Genomic DNA, 20,687 nt, shown 5'->3' on the forward strand with positions numbered 1-20,687 from the left:
ATTTGTAAATGTGAATACTTGTCCTGCATATGGTGTCTGTGTATGTGTTGTTTCTGGTGGTGCGTGTTTTGTACTGAGGACTGGAAAATGCATCGGGTTGTACTCGTGCAATCAGCTGATAATAAACCTGACCTGACTCTAGATTTGATGAACAGCAGCTAAGGGTTGCCTGTTGCAGAAGAGGAGCGTGCGCCAGACTGTGGGACACGGTCCTTTCTCTAATTTCTGGGACATGGGATGAATTCCAGATCCACCAGATGGGTTGATGGCCTTCTCTCTGCCTTGTGGCTGGTGTCACACAGTGTGTCACAGTGCAGTCCCCTCAGCACTGTTGAAAACCAATCTGTCACTGACCCATCTGCCACAAAGTGCATACGGTGGACTGAGTTAGTCAGCAGGGCGAAATCCACTGGGCCAGAATCTCTGCTTTGCTAAAACACAGAAACCAGTGGAATATAGTGTTCTCTTTTAACCTGGACACCTACACAGCAAACTACCCAAGATCACGGGCAGGTTAAGGGTTCGCCAACACCGAAATTCAAACCACAGATGGGTCTATTTTTAATGTGGAATGAGTAAGGGCCTCTCTTACAGGGTATCTCCCAGCTGGGATTTCAAAGCCTGGTACAGTTGCTGAATTGACCTGGTCAACGGGAATTGAAGATTAATCTCCATGATACGATTGACAGCAATAACCCAGGAGATATTCATTAAGGCTGGAGATAATGATAACATTGAAGTCAGCCAGAGTGGAAGGACTGGGTTTCCTCTGTCAATCAAACCTGCAGTAAGTCAGTCAGGGCTTTTTTAATGCAAAATGTACATGCGTCCATTGTCCAGTTACTGCACTTTCCTGGAGACATGACTTGGTTTTTATTGGGACAGGTTGCTACAGTTCATGCTCTTTAAGTAGACTATTTTCAGAGCAAATAGACATTGTTGACTGTCACACTCCCCAACCTCACCTCAAACTTATTGGCTGATAGTGTTGTCAATAAAGGTTTTATTTATCATTTGGCTGAAGGTTTTACTTTCAGAAACTGTGATGAGGTGGCAGGAAGGATGTTTGAATGAAACATAACAAATACTCAATCAGGCAACAAAGAGTGAGTTCTTGTCCATCTGGGGTGGGTGGGTGTGTGTGTGTGTGTGTGAGCGCATGTGTGTGTGTGTGTGTGTGTGTGTGTGTGTGTGTGTGTGTGGAGGGGGTACTCATCCATACAGCTGGCCAATCTGCTCATCCACAGGGAGATCTACAACTGGATGAAAGACATCCCTATAAATGTGATTTCTGCTATTTCCCTTTTTACATTGGCTTGCAAGATCTGTGCTGTTTAAAATACACTATTTCATCCCCTCACAGTATTTCCTCAGTTTTCCAAAAGGACCCTGGGCGATGTTCTTCCAAATCTAACACTTTAATTAAAGTTGTTAAGCATCAACTTGTTAACTGCATTCTCTCTCCCTAATCTTCTCTTCCATCAATTTAACCCTTGATGGTATTTTTTAAAGATAATTTTATCTCTCAGGACTGCTGACTGATATTCTCTTGCAGGACAGGTCCCAAGACTCCTGCCTGTCCTCCAATGCTGCTCTGCCTCCATCTTCCTGGTCCTCAGGCAAAAGGAGGCTCTTTGTGCCTGAGAGGTGATCTCCAATGGCCAAGTTAGATCCATGAAGATTCTTAGTGTAAATCAGCTTGGAGCAAATGCTTTTGTGTTATTGAGCCATATTGAATGGTAACTGGGCCTTGGCCCAACTTGGTGGGCAAGGCTACCAGCCACCATTATGTCAGCCTTCTATAGGAGCTCTATTGAGAGCGTCCTGGCTGGCTGCGTCGCAGTGTGGTCCAGTTGCTGCAGAGCAATACATCGGAGGTCAATCCACAGGACCATAAGCATTGCAGAGAGGATCACTGGAGTCTCCCTCCCCCCAATCGAGGTAAGGTGAGCAAAATCATTGAGGACCCCTTCCACCCAGCACACAGCATCTTTCAGCTGCTCACGCTGGGGAAGGAATACAGGAGTATCAGAGCCAGCACCACTAAGCTGAGGAACAGATTCTTCCCATGGGCTGTGAGAATGCTGAACGACCAAAGGAACTGCTTACACTACCATCTGAGACTCTGATATTTACTAAACAATCTTTATGTAATTATTTTTATATATGTATATTTGTGCTGAGTATATATTGTTCATTTGCAACCGTGTCTGCCTGTCCTGCATCGGACTTGTCAGCCACAAACGAGCCTGCAGCTGACGTGGACATTACCCCTCCATAAATCTTCGTCCGCAAAGCCAAGCCAAAGAAAAATATTGTTCATTGTATGTGTATGATGTCTCTGGTTGTGTGTCTGTATGTTTTGCACTGAGGACCAGAGAATGGTGTTTTGTCAGGTTGTACTTGAACAATCAGATGACAATAAACTTGACTTAACTTGCCCTGTCCACACCTGTCCCACCTGCCTTCATTTGGCCTACGTCCTTCTTAACCTATCCTATCCATGTATTTGTCCAATGGAACTGACCTCACCACTTCCTCTGGAGTGTGAATTAAAGTACAGAATTAATCATACGATTTCAGATGGGTGCAGAAATAAGATTAGATGTAAGAAATGTTCTGGTTTTTTTTTATTTAAGAAATGTTCTGTTCAAGGGTGAGATTGCACCATTGGAGTGTACAGATCATGAGGTTTCAAACTTCTCTCCCCACCCTGTGTCCACATGATAAAGGCTTCTTATCTCGGGGACCAGCTCCAGTCAGACACTCCATCGCAGACTGAAGATCAATGCCGGGACCTTTCTCCTGACCCAGTCTTCATGAGAGCTGGTGCACTAATTCTTGCTTTCTATTAATACTCCATCAGAAAACAGCGGGGTGAGGGGAGAGGGTTTGTTGTAGGGGGGGATGGAGGCAGGGGAAATCACACGAAAGGAGTCCTTCTTAGAAGCAATAAATATCAGTTCAAATTGCTGCCCATTTATCTGAGGTGGTGGGTGTGAAAACTCTGGGGTTTATATTCCATTTCAAGATGGAATATTTTGGTAATAATGCCCCCCTCCCCATTCACCCCTTTGAGATCAAGTTATTCATACCCGTCTGTGGGGTTCAACTGTGCGATTATAAAAAGTTTCTCAGGAGGAGAAAACACGTCTGTAATAAAAACAACAGATCTGCATGAAACAAGAAAGTCTGAACAGGCTGTGATTGTAGTGAAAACATCAAAATGCTGGAGAAAATGAGCAGGTCCCACAGCGTTCCCATTGGTGGGGGAGACCAGAACTAGGGGACATGGCCTCAAGATTCAGGCCAGTAGATTTAGGACAGAGAGGAGGAGGAACTGCTTTCCCCATAGGGTGGTGAATCTGTGGAATTCGTTGCCCATGGAAGCAGTGGATATAAATATATTAAGACAAGGTTGGAGAGATTTTAAATAGTAGGATATGGGAAAAAGGCAGGTAGGAGGGTAAGATATATAACCAGCGTTTCAGGCCTGAGCCCTTCGACAAGGTATGAGTGAAAAGCAGGCAGACAGCAGGAGAGGAGGGAAGAAGGGTGGGGAGGAGGGAAGAAGGGTGGGGAGGAAGGAAGAAGGGTGGGGGAGGAGAGAAGAAGGGAGGGGGAGGAGGGAAGAAGGGTGGGGAGAAGTGGACACAGATAGGAAGGCAGGAGAGAAAAGCTGAGAATTGATCATGTAGGGAGTAGCTCTGTGAATGCAGAGCTGGAGGGAAGTTGTCAGAGTTGGAGATGGGAGGGGGGAGGGGTGGAGTCAATGTTAATGCCACCCGGTTGGAGTCAAACCAGTGAAGTTAATGTTAATGCCACTCTGTTGGAGGGTGCCCAGATGGAATATGGCGGTCTTAGTTGGGAAATGCACGAGACCATGGACAGACATGTCAGCATGGGAATGGGGCAGGGAATTGAAATGGGTTTAAAATGAAATAGATCTGTGTGTGGTTCAGAACCGACCGTCCCCACTGTGTGTCATACGGTTATGGGTTCAAACCCCACGTCAGGTGGTGATCACCTTTTCAGTGGACGTCTGAGGAAGCTGTATGCACTGCTTTGAAATCAAACGTTACACCCAGGCCATGTCTGCCTTCTCAGACGGATGGAAAAAAGATCGCTCGGTGCAACTTTGAAAAAGAGCAGAGGTTTTTCCATGATGCTCTGGAACAATATTTATCTCTTAACCAGAGTCAATAAAAGATTGATCTGGCTACAATGGGATCTTTCTGTGCAGAGATTAGCTGTTTCATTTCCAACGTCATAACAGGAACTGCATTTTAAATATTGTCTGGAAGGTTCATTGGATGTGGAGGTGTAATTCTCCTTTAGCAGCTGTTTGTTGATTGTTTCTCATTCTCCAACAGGAGTCTCTGCATCTTTTACCCAATGATTCTCCAACATAAGAAGATAAAAAATAAGTGCAAGGGTTGACCATCCGACTCGTCGAGCCTGCTCAGCTATTCAATGAGATCATGGCTGATCTGATGATAGGCTCATCTCCACCTACCTGCCTTTTCCCCATATCCCTTAATTCCCTCCCTATGTAAAGATCTATCTAACCTTTTAAATATATTTACGGAGGTCACCTCCACTGCTTGCAAAAACTATCATAAACTTCTACAGGTGTACAATGGAGAGCATTCTGGCTGGTTGCATCACTGTATGGAGGTGCCAACTCTCAGGACAAGAATAAACTGCAGAGAGTTAATTACAGGCACCACTCCATCGAGGACATCTACATGAGACGGTGGTCTTAAAAAAGCAGCCTCTATCCTCAAAGTCCCCACCACCTAGGCCATCCCCTCTTCACTCTGCTACCATTGGGAAAAAAGGTACAGGTGCCTAAAGGCGAGCACTCAGCGGCACAAGGACAACTTCTTCCCCGCTGCTATCAGATTCCTGAATAATCAATGAACCAAAGACACTGCCCCACTTCTCAGGCACTATTATTGTTTTTTTATATATATAGTAGTATCATAAGAAGGTAATATGAATGTTTGCACTGTGACGCTGCCACAAAAACATTGAATTTCGTGACTTGTTCGTGACAATAAATCCTGATTCTGATTCAATGGGCAGCCAATTCCACAGATTCATCACCCTCTGGGTTAAGCAGTCCTTCCTCATCTCTGTCCTAAATCTATCACCCCGAATCGTGCGGCCATGTCTTCTAGTTATAGTCTCCTCCATCAATGGGAACAACTTACCTACCTCTCGTTTCTCACTAAACTGTTGGTCAGTCGGTCTGTGTGGATGGACCCTTGGCATACGGTGTTAACATATGCATAACATCCATACGGTGTTACACAAATGCTAGTCACTTTTACACTGCAACCCTCTCTGATCCAAAACCACCACGAGATTTGTGGGGAGATTGACCCAAAGGGAAGTGATGAATCTGAAATGTTAATTCTGTCGCCAATGAAGCTGCCTGACCTGCTGAGTGTTGCTGACAGTTTACTGTTCCTGTTATTTCCATTTTGTTTTTGCATTGAATACAAAACAAGATTAACTGATGATGTGGGTGGGAGCTTGCTGTGCACCAACAGTGACAGTGTTACAAAGGTATTAGTGGAGTGTCCCAAGGAGGTGACGAGGGGCCCTGCGAATTCCAGTCCACGCCATTTCCAATCCTTTTCACTCCCTGAGGGCATAGGCAAACTGGAATCTCTCCAGCAATTTAACATGGATAAATGTGAGCTAATGCACTCTGGCAGGAGAAAGAGAAACATCAGTCGTACCTTAGCAAATGAAACGCTGGGTAGGTTACGAGAGCAAAGTGACCTGGGGGTAGGGAGAACAAGCCATTAAGAGCAGCATCCCAGGTTAGCAAAGCAACTCAAAAGGTGAGGCACGGGGATCTATTCCTGAAAATTTAAAAAGTGGTGGTCATGTTAACATTGGATGGATTCCCAGTTTGGACATGGAGTGTGCAGCTCATCGTCTCAATTATAGGTGGATGTGGAATCAGTTGAGAAAAGGCAGAAAAAGACGACACTTACTGCCAGAACTGAGAGGTTGCACATCATGAAAGGCAAATGGTACCAGGTATTGGAACCTGGATGCGAGAGGGTGCTGAAGGGTTCCTGATCGTGTTGGAGGTTTGGATCTGCAGCTCAGCCTGCTGATGGTTTGGATTGGACTCTATGTGGCTGTGGGAGCTGCTGGAGGTGAATCTACGGACACTCGGTGACTCTTTTGCTTCTCTTTCTCGGACTGTAAGAGGTGCTTCAGGCAATTTGTGTCGATGGCAAACCCATCTGCCTTACTGCAGACAATGGCAAATTCTGTATAATATTGCACTGCCTTTACTATAATGACAATAAAGTAATCTTGAAGCTTGAATCTTGAATGAAATGTTACTCATGCACCAAATACCCGGTCACTGAAGGGCGACTTGCTGGAAATTGCTCCAAGAATGAAATTGTTTAATAGTGAATCCACTGGCTGGTTTATTCACTTGTAGGTGAGACAGGAAGCAGTGGCTATGGTTAGATGTCTGAGGAATCCAGCAGAAACTCTGGAATAATAAGAATGCAGGACTCACTTTCATGTAAAATGTCGTCAAGTCATCTGATTGTACTGGAACAACCCGACGAAACAGCATTCTCTGGTCTTTGAAGCGAAACAGGCCGACACACAACCAGACATCACACACATACAGACAAACAATACATATGCAGGTCACGTATTCATATAAACAAATAAATAAATATTGTTTCATGAATATGAGAGTCTCAGATGGTTAGTGTGAGCAGTTCCTTTGAGTGTTCAGCATTCTCACTGGGAAGAAGCTGTTCCTCAGCCTGGTGGTGCTGGCTCTGATACTCCTGTATTTCTTCACCGACATTAGGAGCTGAAAGACGCTGTGTGCAGGGTGGAAAGGGTCCTCAATGAATTTGCACTCAACAATTCTGGCACTGCTGTAGCAAAAAAATGTATTATGTCAACCTGGAAATTAGAAGATAGCCTGAGAATACAGCAATGGTACATAGAAATGAATAAATGTATTCCATTGGAAAAAATAACATATAATTTAAGAAATAACATCACAGTATTCGAACAAATTTGGGAACCGTACATGGAACACAATAGAGAAGTCCTACCGCGGACCTCCGCCACCTAAAATGACAGAAGAAGACAAAATGAACTGACCCAGTATGTAAAAGTAGAAGACACTAATTTCTTGTTTATTTTCATTGTGTGACGACATTTTTTAATGGGTTTAATGTATCATATATGTTGAACGTTGAGTGAGTGGGGAGGGGGGTGAAGGAGGGAGGGAAGGGAGGGGGAAAAAGGAGAGAAAATTACACTGTGTATATTCAAGAGGGAATATTGGTGTATTTTGGTCAGTATGGTTCATAGTGTGAAAAATAAAAACATTTAAAAAAAACAATTCTGGCACTTAAAGGGAAGCCAGTTAAGTGAAATAAAGAAAGGAATGGGAGGTTATGCTGATGAAGTTTATTGTAAAGAGTTAGCAGAAACTGTGTTGAACATAAAGACAGCTTGGGCTTGTCTAAATAGTCTACTTTTGTGAATAGTTTCTTATCGTCTGGATTGAAGAAGCAGCATCAGGTGAAAACCCTCTTCACAATGTCACATAGAAGCTAAGATGTGGAAGCTGTATCTGGTAAGCTAAATGATCCCACAATGATCAGTCCTGAAGCACCTGATCATGAATGAGGATGGACAATTAAATTTAAATGAAGTTAACACGGTAGAACTGAGAGTCTGCAGATGCTGTGATTGTTGTGAAAACACAGAAATGCTGCAGGAACTCAGCCAGTCTCGCAGCACCTATAGGCGGTAAAGAAATTTAACGGGGAAGTCACCTTTTCTTGAAGAAGGAGGACATCTCGGATGATCTGGCAGGGAAGACTTTGTACAGGGAGCAGATGAGATGGAGATGGGGGAATTGAGAGAAAGGAATGGAATCCTGATATGGGACAGGGTATGTTGTCGAGGTAGCTGTGGGAGTTGGTGGGAGTGGTAGAAAATGCTTGTGAGTTTATGTCCTGAGATAGAGATATCAAGAAAGGAGAGAATGTTGCCAGAGGTTGGGGTGGAAGTTAGAAGCAAAGTGAATAAAAGCTGACAAGTCCAATTATCATCTTTATCTGTTGGTCTGTGCTCTCCCCATCTTTTCTTCTCCCCAGCCTTTTAATTCAGGTGCCTGTCTGCATTTTATTTATACCTTGAAGAAGGGCTCACGCCCGAAACATGTTATATATCTTTACCTCCTATGGAGGCTGTGAGACCGGCTGAATTCCTGCAGCATTTCTGATTTTCACAACACAATAGAAGCTAATTCTGTCCATTGAAACCCAGCTAGGAGGGTGGCTCTACGAGTCATCAGTGTTTACTGCCCCAGAACACTGTCGCTGGTGTCTTCCAGTCAGAAGCAGAGACGTTTGGTGGCAAAATGTTTTGTTCCATTTGAAGTCCTTCAATAATGAAGGACTAAAATCTTCTAGAACACCACTATTGCATCTACTTCCACTACTAACCTGGGAGCCCCTTCCAGTCACTCGCTGCTCTCTGTGTGAAAAAAGAACATGACCCACACATCTCCTTTAAACTACCAGGTTCACCAGGTTCAGGTTCTACTCTACCATCAGACTCCTCAACGACAAACTCAGAGACTTATCTAAGGACTCTGACTTGTTCACTTTATTGATTCCCTCTGTATTGCACAGTCAGTTTGTTGACATTCGTTATCTGTTTGCATGTTTACGCTGTATACAGTTTTTTTTTGTACTGCCAATTAGTGGTAGTTCTGCTGCACCCGCAGGTAAAGGGAATCTCAGGGTTGTATGTGATGTCATGTATGTACTCTGACAATAAATCTGAAATCTGATAGCCATTTACCCTGATGAAGAGCTCAAGCCCAAAATGTTGGTAATGTACAGTATCTTTATATTTGCTCTGTAAAGTTCACCGTTTGACCTGCTGAGTTTCTCTAGCACTGTGTTTTACTTCAACCACGGTGTCGGCAGATTTTCGTGTTTTACTTCTGATAGCCATCTACACCTTTATTCTCTGTGGGAAGGTGCGTAACTGCACCTACTCCTGAGGACGAGATTGGGCGCATTCCCTTCCCCAATCTGCACAATCCATGGCATGTTGAGGTTTGCCTGCAGGGATCATGAGCCAAGCCTCTGGGAGCAGAGCAGGGAGGGGAGGAGGGAGAGCGAGAGATTTATTTTATTCTTATCCGCCCTTCAGATAATATCGGAAAAGGAAGAAAATCTTGCATGTAACAGCAGAGTCGCTTGTTTTCTTGCCAGCAGCACACATGTGCGTTAGAATTCTGAATAAACCCATCAATATGTGAGCTCTCATTGCTGACTGCCTCTCCCTCCCCCATACTTCCCCATGGCCTGCTTCCCATTCAGGCCGAACACCCTGATCTTTTCCATTCAGCAGCACATCTGTACATCGTTTGCCTTTTACCCAGTGCAGAGTGAAGCAGTCCTCCTGAGTGCAGGGCTGAGGGGAAGGCTGGTGTGTGTAATGATTGCTATAAATTGCAACCAGCCCCCTGCCAAATAATAAAGTGCCCAGCCACTCCCTGGGAGAGATTGTAAACCTTTTGCAGATGTGCAGATCCGTGTCTCACACTGAGTCTGGTATTTCTTTTGTTTGGATTCTCTGACAAGCTTTTCACATTCTTACAATTTCAAACAAAATAAAGCCATTTTGCCCAGGCACGCAATGTTTAACATATGCTATGGTTATTTACCACTGTAATACATCCTCTCTTTTTTTTTTGCCATCGCTGTCTTCCAACTCATGAGCTGTGGAATTCTTCAATGATCAACTTCAGTTTCCACAACTCATCCTGTGCTCGGATCTGACTCCATGTTGGCAGGTGAGAGGCTGGAGTGTGGCCTTACAGAACTCAATCTGGGACACAGATACTGGTCTACAGGCCTTGAACTGGGGTACAGAGGCCCGAACTTGGGGGACAGACTTACAGGCACTGACTGTCCTGAGATATTACAAGCACTATGGGATTCATCACTACAGGCAAAGACCTTGAGTACAGTACTACTTATACTGACCTGGATACTTAGGAGGAACTGATCTGGGGATATAGCAATAAATGAATTAATATGGAATACTGGTACTAACTAACCTAGTATTCAGCAGTACGGAGACTAAGCTCTCTAGGATTCAACAGTACGGGGACTGAACTCTCTAGGATTCAGGATTATGGGGACTGAACTCTATAGGATTCTGCAGTACGAGGACTGAACTCTGGAATTCTGCAATACAGGGACTGAACTCTCTGGGATTCAACAGTACAGGGACTGAACTCTAGGATTCAGAAGCAGTACGGGGACTGAACTCTAGGATTCAGCAGTATGGGGACAGAGCTCTCTAGGATTTAGCAATATAGGGGCTTCACTGTCTAGAATTTATTGGATCTTGATGGCATGGCCTAAAGAATAGGTGAATGTGTCTGAACTGAATTTCACAGAGACATTGACTAATCCTCAGACAGACAACCCAACTATCTTCAAATGCATCACAAGGGCCTGGAAGATATCTATCAAAAGCAATTACACTGTGCAGACATGAATCCTGTCAAGGCAACTCTGATCCTCTCTCACCAAACTCTTGATAAGTCACAAAAATTTGGGGGAAATACTCCCTTTCCACTCAGCTGAGGCAGAGGTTCACCTGGTCTTCTTTCGAACTGGTCTAGTAAGTTCAGTACTGGCCATGTGATCTCCTCTACGTTGGTTCACCACATGGTTTGTGGAGCACCTGTGGGCTCTCTGCAATGACCACCTCAGGCTTCAGTTGCATGCTACTTCAGTTTTCCTTCCTGCTCCCACATTGATCTGTCTCCAGTGCTCAGCCTTTTCCAGTGCCAAGGAGAGGCCAAAGGCCAATTATTCTGCTTGGGTCACTTACAACCTGATGAACGTCAGGTAACCCACACCCTCCCAAACACACACGCCTGTCCACCAAGTTTTTTATATGCCTTTGTTCATCGCCCCCACTTCTGGTTCCATCTACCCATTATCCCCTCCCCAAATGACACCATCGATCACCCTCTGTCCCACTCTCCAACACAGTTATATACTGGCTGTCTTTCATCTTCATTCTGATTTACACCTTTTGCCTCCACAGATATTGCCTGACCCAATGAGTTCTTCTTTCATTCTGCTTTTGTTCTAGATTTTAGCAAAGGAACTTGTCTTCAAAGGAACTTAACTGTACACTCAACTGTGAAATCATATCCCACCTCACCACCCCACCATTCCAGACGTGCCTCTGTGGGATTGTCAAAGGGAGTGCACAGGATGGACTCGTCCACTTCCTCATCCAGGATCCTTGCACTTACCCAGGTTTGATCCATGGAAAAGTTGTTGCTGGAAATCCAAAATATAAAAAAATAATTTCAGAAATACTCAGCTGATCAGGTAGTGTCTATGGAAGAAATAAAGAAATGCTAACTAGTTCTGTACACACAGGGAAGGGTGTTTCATCTCCAGCTGCACTTCAGCCCCAAGCTCCTCATTTACAGTTACCCAGTGAGGTGGTGGGGGTGGGGGGAAGCGGTGTCGGGCATTCAGAGGATCTCCTATTTTTAAAAATTATTTATTTTTCACACTATGAACCATATTGACCAAAATACATATAAACATTTCCCTCTTGAATATACAGTGTAATTTTCTCCCATTTTTCCCCCTCCCTTCCCTCCCTCCTTCCCACCCCCTCCCCACCCACTCAACATTTACGATACATTAAACCCATTAAACAATGTCATCACACATTGAAAATAAACAAGAAAATTGTGTCATCTACTTTTACACACTGGGTCAGTTCATTTCACCTTCTTCTCATTCTGTCATTTTAGGTGGTGGAGGTCCACAGTAGGACTTCTCTGTTGTGAAACTGATTTTGAGAAATATGTGCTCTCATTTCCAAAAAAGGGTTATATATCAGGTTTGTATCGTATTTTGTTGGAAAGTGAAAGTAAAATAGATTGGGATAAAGATAAAATAAAATGGGAAAAAGATTTAAGTTTAACAATAACTGAAGAAGATTGGTCTGAAATCTGCCGTAATAGTGTTCGAAAATTGAATAATGCTAGATTGGCGATGATTAATTATAGTTTTATACATCAATTATATTTAACACCCGAAAAATTTAAAAAATTTGGTTTTAGTAAGTCAGATCTTTGTTTTCGTTGTGATCAGATTTCTGGTACTTTTTTACATGCTGTTTGGTTGTGTGATCGGTTACAACAATTTTGGAAAGGTATTCAATCTGTATTTAATAATCTATATAATCTTCATATTGTATTAGACCCTGATATATTTTTATTAGGGAATATGCAATCGTTGATTGATTTAGAATTAGATAATTACCAGATCTCTTTTATTTACTTAGCGCTGGCAGTGGCCAAGAAATGTATAGCGATTACTTGGAAGAATAGAAATGTATTGTCTTTAGATAGGTGGTATTCAGAGATGAAGTTTTGTTTGGTTATGGAAAGAATATCTTTTTCTATACAAGATAAGATGTCTTTTTATGAGTTAAAGTGGACCCCATTTATTGATTATATACAATTTAAATAAGTTTGAATTAATCATTTTTTTTCTTTTAAAAAATTTTTTTTATTATATATTTTTTCTATATATATGTTTTCTTTTTTGTTCTTTTTTTTTAGTTTTTTTTATTATTAGTTGGTTTTTTTTCATTTAAGTTCTTTTTGTTTTTGTTTTTTCATATATATTCTTATATAATAAAAAAATTTTGGATTAATAATTAATACTTAATTAATTGTTTTTGTTTTTTATATATATCGATCTTTTTTTAAAAGATATATATATATATTTTTTTAATTATACTAATAGTATTAATTCTTCACTCTTTATCGTGGGGGGTGGGGAGGGGGGGGTTTAGGGGTTAAAAATAGTTTTTTTTTAGTCTTAGTTTTTAGTTGTTAGGGGGAGATGCCGAGATTGGTATTGTATTAACTATGTTACTTTGTACTTGTATTACTTTATTTTGTATTTTTTCTGTACGTGAATTACTTACTTTCTTCATATGTTAAAATTAATAAATAAATAAAGTTTGTTCGAATACCGTGATGTTATTTCTTAAATTAAATGTTATTTTTTCCAATGGAATACATTTATTAATTTCTATGTACCATTGCTGTATTCTCAGGCTATCTTCTGATTTCCAGGATGACATAATACATTTTTTTGCTATAGCCAAGGTTATCATAATAAATCTTTTTTGTGCTCCATCTAAATCGAGGCCAAGTTCTTTCCTTCTTATATTACTCAGAAGAAAGATCTCTGGATTTTTTGGTACGTTGCTTTTTGTGATTTTATTTAATACCTGATTTAGATCTTTCCAAAACTTTTCCACTTTCTCATATGCCCAAATTGCATGTACTGTTGTTCCCGTTTCCTTCTTACAGCGAAAACATCTATCTGATACTATTGGGTCCCATTTATTTAACTTTTGGGATGTGGTGTATAGCCTGTGTAACCAATTATATTGTATCATGCGTAGCCTCATGTTTATTGTATTTCTCGTAGTTACGGAGCATAGCTTTTCCCATGTTTCATTCTTTATCTTTATGTTTAGATCTTGTTCCCACTTTTGTTTGGGTTTACAGCTTATTTCTTCATTCTCTTTCTCTTGCAGTTTGATATACATGTTTGTTATAAATCTTTTAATTATCACTGTGTCTGTAATCACATAATCACAACTGCTTCCTTCTGGTAACCTCAGCCTGCTTCCCAATTTGTCCTTCAAGTAGGTTTTCAGTTGGTGGTATGCAAACAGTGTACCGTGAGTTATACCATATTTGTACTTCATTTGTTCAAAAGATAATAACTTATTTCCCAAAAAACAATTTTCAATTCTTTTGATCCCATTTCTCTCCCATTCTTTAAAGGAAAGGTTATCTATTGTGAAAGGGATTAGTTGATTTTGCGTCAATATTAATTTTGGTAGTTGATAATTTGTTTTTTTCCTTTCTACGTGAATCTTCTTCCAAATGTTGAGCAGATGGTGCAGTAATGGTGAATTCCTATGTTTCACCAGCTTTTCATCCCACTTATATAGTATATGTTCAGGTACCTTCTCCCCTATTTTATCTAGCTCTAATCTGGTCCAATCTGGTTTTTCCCTTGTTTTATAAAAATCTGATAGATATCTTAATTGTGCTGCTCTATAATAATTTTTAAAGTTTGGTAACTGTAAGCCCCCTTTTTTGTACCATTCTGTTAATTTATCTAGCGCTATACTCGGTTTCCCCCTTTTCCATAAGAATTTTCTTATTATTTTCTTTAGCTCCTTGAAGAATTTCTCTGTTAGATGAATTGGTAACGATTGAAATAGGTATTGTATCCTTGGGAAGATGTTCATTTTAATACAGTTTACCCTTCCTATCAGTGTTAGTGGTAAATCTTTCCAATGTTCTAAGTTATCTTGTAATTTCTTCATTAATGGCTGATAATTTAATTTGTATAGATGGCTCATATTATTATCTAGTTGAATACCTAGGTATCGGAGTGCTTGTGTTTTCCATTTAAATGGTGATTCTTTCTTAAACTTTGTGAAATTCGCATTATTCATTGGCATCGCTTCACTTTTATTTGCGTTGATCTTGTACCCCGATACTTCTCCATATTCCTTCAATTTCTTATGTAATTCTTTTATTGATAATTCTGGTTCTGTTAAGTATACTATGATGTCATCTGTAAATAGACTGATTTTATATTCCTTCTCTTTTATTTTTATCCCTCTTATTTTATTTTCTGTTCTTATCAGTTCTGCCAAGGGTTCTTTAGCTAACGCGAACAGTGAGGGAAATAGTGGACATCCCTGCCTAGTTGACCTGCTTATTTATATCCATTTACTGTCACCTTTGCCAATGGTCCCTTATATAATGATTTAATCCAATTAATATATTTCTCTGGTAGGTTGAACCTCTTTATTACTTTGAATAAATAATTCCATTCTACTCTGTCAAAGGCTTTCTCTGCATCTAAGGCAACTGCCACTGTTGATGTCTTGTTTCCTTGTACTGCATGGATTAAGTTAATGAACTTACAGATATTGTCCATTGTTCGTCTTTTCTTAATAAATCCAGTTTGATCTAGTTTTACTATTTTTGATACACAGTCGGCCAATCTGTTTGCTAATAGTTTAGCTATTATCTTATAATCTGTGTTGAGTAGAGATATTGGACTATATGACGCTGGTGTTAGTGGATCTTTCCCCGTCTTTGGTATTACTGTAATTATTGCTGTTTTGCATGAATCTGGCATGTTTTGTGTTTCTTCAATCTGATTCATTACTTCCAGGAGAGGAGGAATTAATAAGTCTTTAAATGTTTTGTAGAATTCTATTCGGAGTCCACCCTCTCCCGGCAGAGGATCTCCTTGTGGGGTTGTTGCTTGGCCTGGGTAAGTGGGTTGAGGAGGCAGTCGTGGGTTCAGGGCGAGCTGACTGCCTGCCCTCTCTCGGGGTTATGTCTGGGTCCATGTGGTGTTGGAGTGATAGTACACGGTGTCCGCAGGGACGGTGGTCAAATTCTGGGAATAATGGAGGTCCCAGAGGGGTGAGTGGGCTGTTGATAGTGATAACTGGATTGTAATCTGAACCTGTAAAGTGTGAGTAACAGAGGGGTGGTATTTTACAATTGTATGTTTGATGTAGTTCTGTGTATAGTTTGTGTAGTTTTGTCTTGTTAATTGAATAAACTTTTGTACAAAACAAAAGACTAGTTAACTGAAAGCAGGATACATGAAGGACTGCTGGAACCAGGAGCAAGAAGCTCTGCCAGAGAGATTCAGCGGGTAAAGCAGATCAGTGGGAGAGAAATAAAATTATGAATGTTTTGGGCTGAACCCTTCATCAAGGCTTCATCAGAAGATGAATTGAGCATTGAGTCCCAAGGGCTGCAATGTGCTTAGATTGAAGATGAGTTACTGTTCTTTGGGTTATATCACATGAATTCAAGAGGCTAAAAACAGAAGTCAAAATGGGGGTGAAGATTTGAAGCAATAGGCCTCCGGAAATGGGGGGTCATCGTTAAAGAATGAAGGGAGGTGCTTTGCAGAACATTCACCAAATCTGCCTTTGCTTTGTGTGTGCAGAGCAGAGCATGTTGTGGACATTGAATGTATTGTGTTAGCATGGAAGAGCAGTCAGTGTTTCACCAGGAAACATTGACTGGGTCCCTGGATGGTGAAAAGAGAGGAGTTAAAAGGGCAGATATTGGAGTGCAAAACACAAAAGTGCTGTAGAAACTCAGCAGGTCATGCAGCATCTAGAGGAAGCAAAGGTTAGCCAATGTTTGGGGCTGAGCCCTTCATCAAGGCATGAGCATCAAGCAGGCAGATGCCTGACTGAAAAGATGGGGGGAGGAGAGGAGGGAGGAAGGGGCACAGGCCAACAGCCAAGAGGTCATAGGTGGATATGGGTGGGAGGGCAAAAGAGAAAAAAATCTGAGAAGTGACAGGGGAGAGATAGCACTCTGAATGGAAAAGGAAGGGGGTGGGAAGCTGGAGGGAAAAGTGACAAAGGAATAGGGAGAGAGAGAGGGATGGGACCTGTCATAAAATGGAAGTTGATGTTAATGCCGTCTGGTTGGAGGGCATACAGATGGAACATTAGGAATATTGTGTTGCCTTTCTTGCATGGAACGTTGTGGCAAGAAGGGGAGTGGCTGCTGTAAGAGTGAGCAGGATGCGTGGACCTAACTAGCCCTTCTAGATGCCTCATGTTTCTGCCTGATCTCTCTCCTTGGATGCAGTCTGGCCTGTTTTTATTTCAGATATTCAGCGCCTGCAATTTTTAACTTTCCAATCATGTAAAGTAAATGGTGGTGTCATGCCTTCTGTGATAGCAGAATCAGAATCAGAATTTATTGTCATGAACATGCTATGAAATTCATTGCTTTGTGGCAACATCATAGTGTAAATATTGCTATAAATTATATTTAAAAAATAAATAAATTAGTGCAAAAGTAAGAGAGAACTGAGGTAATGTCTGTGGTTCATTGTCCATTCAGGAATCTGATGGCAGAGGGGAAGATGTTGTCCTTGTTTCTATGAGTGCTCATCTTCAGGCTCCTGTACCTCATTCCCAATGGTAGAAGGGTGAAGAGGACATGGCCTGGATGGTCCTTGAATTTAGAGGCTGCTTTCTTAAGACACCGCATCTTGTAGAAGTCCTCGATGTAGTGAAGACTGATGCCTGTGATGGTGCTGGCTGAGTTCACAACTCTGTAGTTTTTTTTATCCTCTGCCTTGGCACCTCCATGCCACACAGAGATGCAACCAGTCAGAATGCTCTCTACGGTACACCTAAAGATATTTGCAAAAGTCTTCAGTGACATATGACATACCAAATCTCCTCAAACTCCTTACAAAGTATAGTCGCTGATGGGCCTTCTTTGTGATTGCAACGACATAGAGGTCCCAGGACAGATCCTCAGAGATTTTGACACCAAGGAATTTGAAGTTCTTCACCCTCTCCACCGCTGACCCCTCGATAAGGACTAAGTCATGTTCTCCCACTCCTGGTTTTGCTAACGTTGAGTGTAAGGTTGTTGTTATGACACCACTCAATGAGCTGATCTATCTCCCTCCTGTGCGCTTCCTCATTGCCATCGGTGATTCTGCTGACGACCGTGGTGTCATCAGCAAATTTGTAGATGGCATTTGAATTGAATCTGGCCACACAGTCGTGGATGTAGATAGAGTAGAGCAGTGGGCTAAGCACACATCCTTGCAGTGCACCTGTGTTGATCGTCAGTGAGGAGGAGATTGTTGTTTCCAATTTGTACTGACTGTGGTCTTCCGATGAGGAAGTCAAGGATCCAGTTGCAGAGGCCCTGATAATATATGCACTGGAGCTCAGCAGTGTGCAATGTCATGCACTTGGTTGATGGTTTGTACAGGCTGTTCGCCCTTCCTGTTTTCACTAGTGACAAGAGCAATGCAGCAGGAATGAAAGGCTTATCGAGACCAAGCGAGAGCCTCCCTGGTAAGATGGAGAGCTTAATCCATCATGAGTGTATTTTCTTTCTGATTGCTCAACTCAGATTAAAATGGCACTCCCTTTCAAATACAAATCTCCATTGCAGCAAGTGGGTGGGAGCTGCTGATTGAATTTTGAACAAAAGCCAAAAATAGAAAAGCTTTATATTCAATTAGTGGCATAGTTCACCCTACCTTCAGGCCCCATGATGGTGAACTGAAGATTTCAATGGACCACAGTGCTTCCTCATTGTCCTCTTCAAAAACACCATTGATTTCCTCCCCCCACTGTTGTGCTTGCATTCCAAGGTCTGTCAGTCTTCTTCACAATATCCTAATGAAAGTACAGCACATCATGGCAACTTGTTCAAACCGCAGCAACGCACATACCATGAATTGCTTTGAAGTGCAGTCGCTGTTAAATCAGCAAAGACACCAGTGCAACCAAGTAAAAACACAAAATGCAGGAGAAATTCAGCAGGTTGAACAGCATCCTTCATGTCGCAAAGGTAAAAATACAAAACCGACGTACGTTTTGGGCTTGAGCCCTTCGTCAAGGGGTGAGGGAATGTCAGCTGGCGTCCGAACAAAAAAGTGAGTGAGGGGAGGTGTTGGCAAAGACAGGAGATGATAGGTGGAGAAGGGAGGGAGGGGACAACAGCGATCGGGGGAGGAGGGATGGCTGGGTGGGTAAGGGGGGAGGGAGGGGAGAACTGGAAAAATTGGAAAGGGGAATGGAAAAGAAAAGGCAAAAAAGTGTAGCTGAAAATAGAAAAATCAATGTTCATGCCATGTGGCTGGAGAATGCCCGGACAGAAAATAAGTTGTTGTTCCTCCATCGGTTTCTCCAATGTAGAAAAGGCCACAGAGAGAGCATCAGATGCAGCAAATAAGTCCTGTGCATGTATAAGTGAAGTGTTGCTTCACTTGAAAGGCCTGTTTGGGGCCCTGGACTGTGGTGAAGGAGGAGGTGTGGGTTTGACCTGCTGAGCTTCTCCAGCATTTTGTGTTTTTACTTCAATCATGGTGTCTCAGATTTTTGTGATTTACTTCTAGCCCAACCTAAATAATGTCACAAATGGCAGATGGATAATGCATCAGCTTTCAAAACAGCAGCTCCTCATTAACCTCTCCTGGTAACCTTCTGGAGAAGAATAGACTCAAATTAGAATGGAGCCAAGATGACATCTTCATCTTAATTTTAAGACAGCAAAAGACAAAATACTGTTCATACTACAAATGTGGATTAAGTACCAATGGGAGCTATGGAGAGAGAACCAGAACTTTGGGTCAATGATCAGAGCTAGAGGTGGACATATTTGTTTTTGAGCTTCTCAAAGGAGATTTAAATTAATTTTTTTTTTTACTTACAGCCTTGTAACAGGCCCTTTCAGTCCACGAGCCCAAGCTGGTTCATTATACCCAATTAACCTCCAACCTCAAGTAAAACACAAAAGTCTGCAGACACTGTGGTTGAAATCAAAAACACAATTATGGAGAAACCCAGCAGGTCAAACAGTGAATTCTATATAGCAAAGATAAAGATACATAACCAACGTTTCAGGCCTGAGCCCTTCATCAAGGTATGAAGACAGTCTTTGCTTTATAAAGTACACTGTTTTTACCTAGCTGAGTTTCTCCAGCATTGTGTTTTTACATGTCCTACAAGGTCAGTACATTCTGAACAGTGGGAGGAAACAGGAGCACCCAGAAGAAACTGACACAGACACGGGGAGAACATACAAACTCCTTACCGACAGCATGGGATTTGAACCCCAAACACTGGGGCTGTAACAGTGTTGCGCCAACCACTATGCTAACCAGCCACCCTGAGTAATTACTCTTTCTCTCCATTTCCACACTACCTCTGACCAGGTTGGATTTGCCAGGTCGGATGTCAGGCCTAATCCAGAGCGGCTTGTGGTGGTTTGCTTGCCAACTGGCTCTCCCTTCCTGACCTCGAGCTGCTTTCCGAGCACACTTGAATTCCCAGCGCATGGAGCGGAGAGTGTGCCTCACCCCTCGGACTTCACTCCTGCTCATTGACAGCTGCTGCAATGACTTCGGGCTGACGCCAATCTCCTTGATCCTCCCCAAGGGGAGTGCAATGGTGAGATGGTACTGACTGGAGGGCTGATCAGTGGGACGGAACTGCTAGCAAAAACTGGTGCCAGGGAGCCAGGGTTCAGGTTCAAACTATTACTGAAAACTGTAATGTTCTATGTTCTAAACTGATGTTCCTTCTCTCCTTGCAGGAGATACTAAAATATCCCATAACAATATTAATTTTTTTTAAAAATTGAGACATAAGCATGGTAACAAGCCCTTTCAACACAAGAGCCCATGCCACCCAATTACACCCAAATGACTTACAATCCCTGGTACATTTTGAACGATGAGAGGAAACCAGAGCCCCCAGAAGAAACCCATGCAGACACAAGGAGAACTTACAGACAGTGCGGATTCGAACCTGAGTCGTTGACAGTGTAATAGTTTTGCACTAACTTCTGAGCTAACTATGCCGGCCAGAAGAATATCTAGAAGAAAAGATATTCATTATTATTCAAAACCATCATTTATTTTTGAACCAACGTCATTAGAATTGATTATGTGACCGTAACGTATTGGTGTTTGTGGGAGTCG

At 42.1% G+C, this 20,687-nt stretch overlaps 1 protein-coding gene and 1 long non-coding RNA gene across 6 annotated transcripts in view; both read left to right on the forward strand.

Moving 5' to 3' along the window:
- Positions 1–20,687, forward strand: part of LOC138754370 (uncharacterized) — a 107,114-nt gene that overhangs the window by 43,731 nt on the left and 42,696 nt on the right. For 4 of the 5 annotated variants that reach the window (XR_011351712.1, XR_011351721.1, XR_011351720.1 and 1 more), the window contains one exon: positions 4,374–6,354. The exons of the other annotated variant lie outside the window; for it this stretch is intronic. The gene's annotated coding sequence lies outside the window, so the exon portion shown is untranslated. Of the gene's footprint in view, positions 1–4,373; positions 6,355–20,687 lie in introns of those variants that run through there. 5 annotated transcript variants of the gene reach the window in all.
- LOC138752483 (uncharacterized) lies at positions 9,771–12,159 on the forward strand. Its single transcript, XR_011350681.1, has 3 exons — positions 9,771–9,886; positions 11,206–11,375; positions 11,888–12,159. It is a non-coding gene; the product is annotated as an uncharacterized lncRNA (long non-coding RNA).

Source organism: Narcine bancroftii, chromosome 2 (assembly GCF_036971445.1).
Source record: "Narcine bancroftii isolate sNarBan1 chromosome 2, sNarBan1.hap1, whole genome shotgun sequence".
NCBI lineage: Eukaryota > Metazoa > Chordata > Chondrichthyes > Torpediniformes > Narcinidae > Narcine > Narcine bancroftii.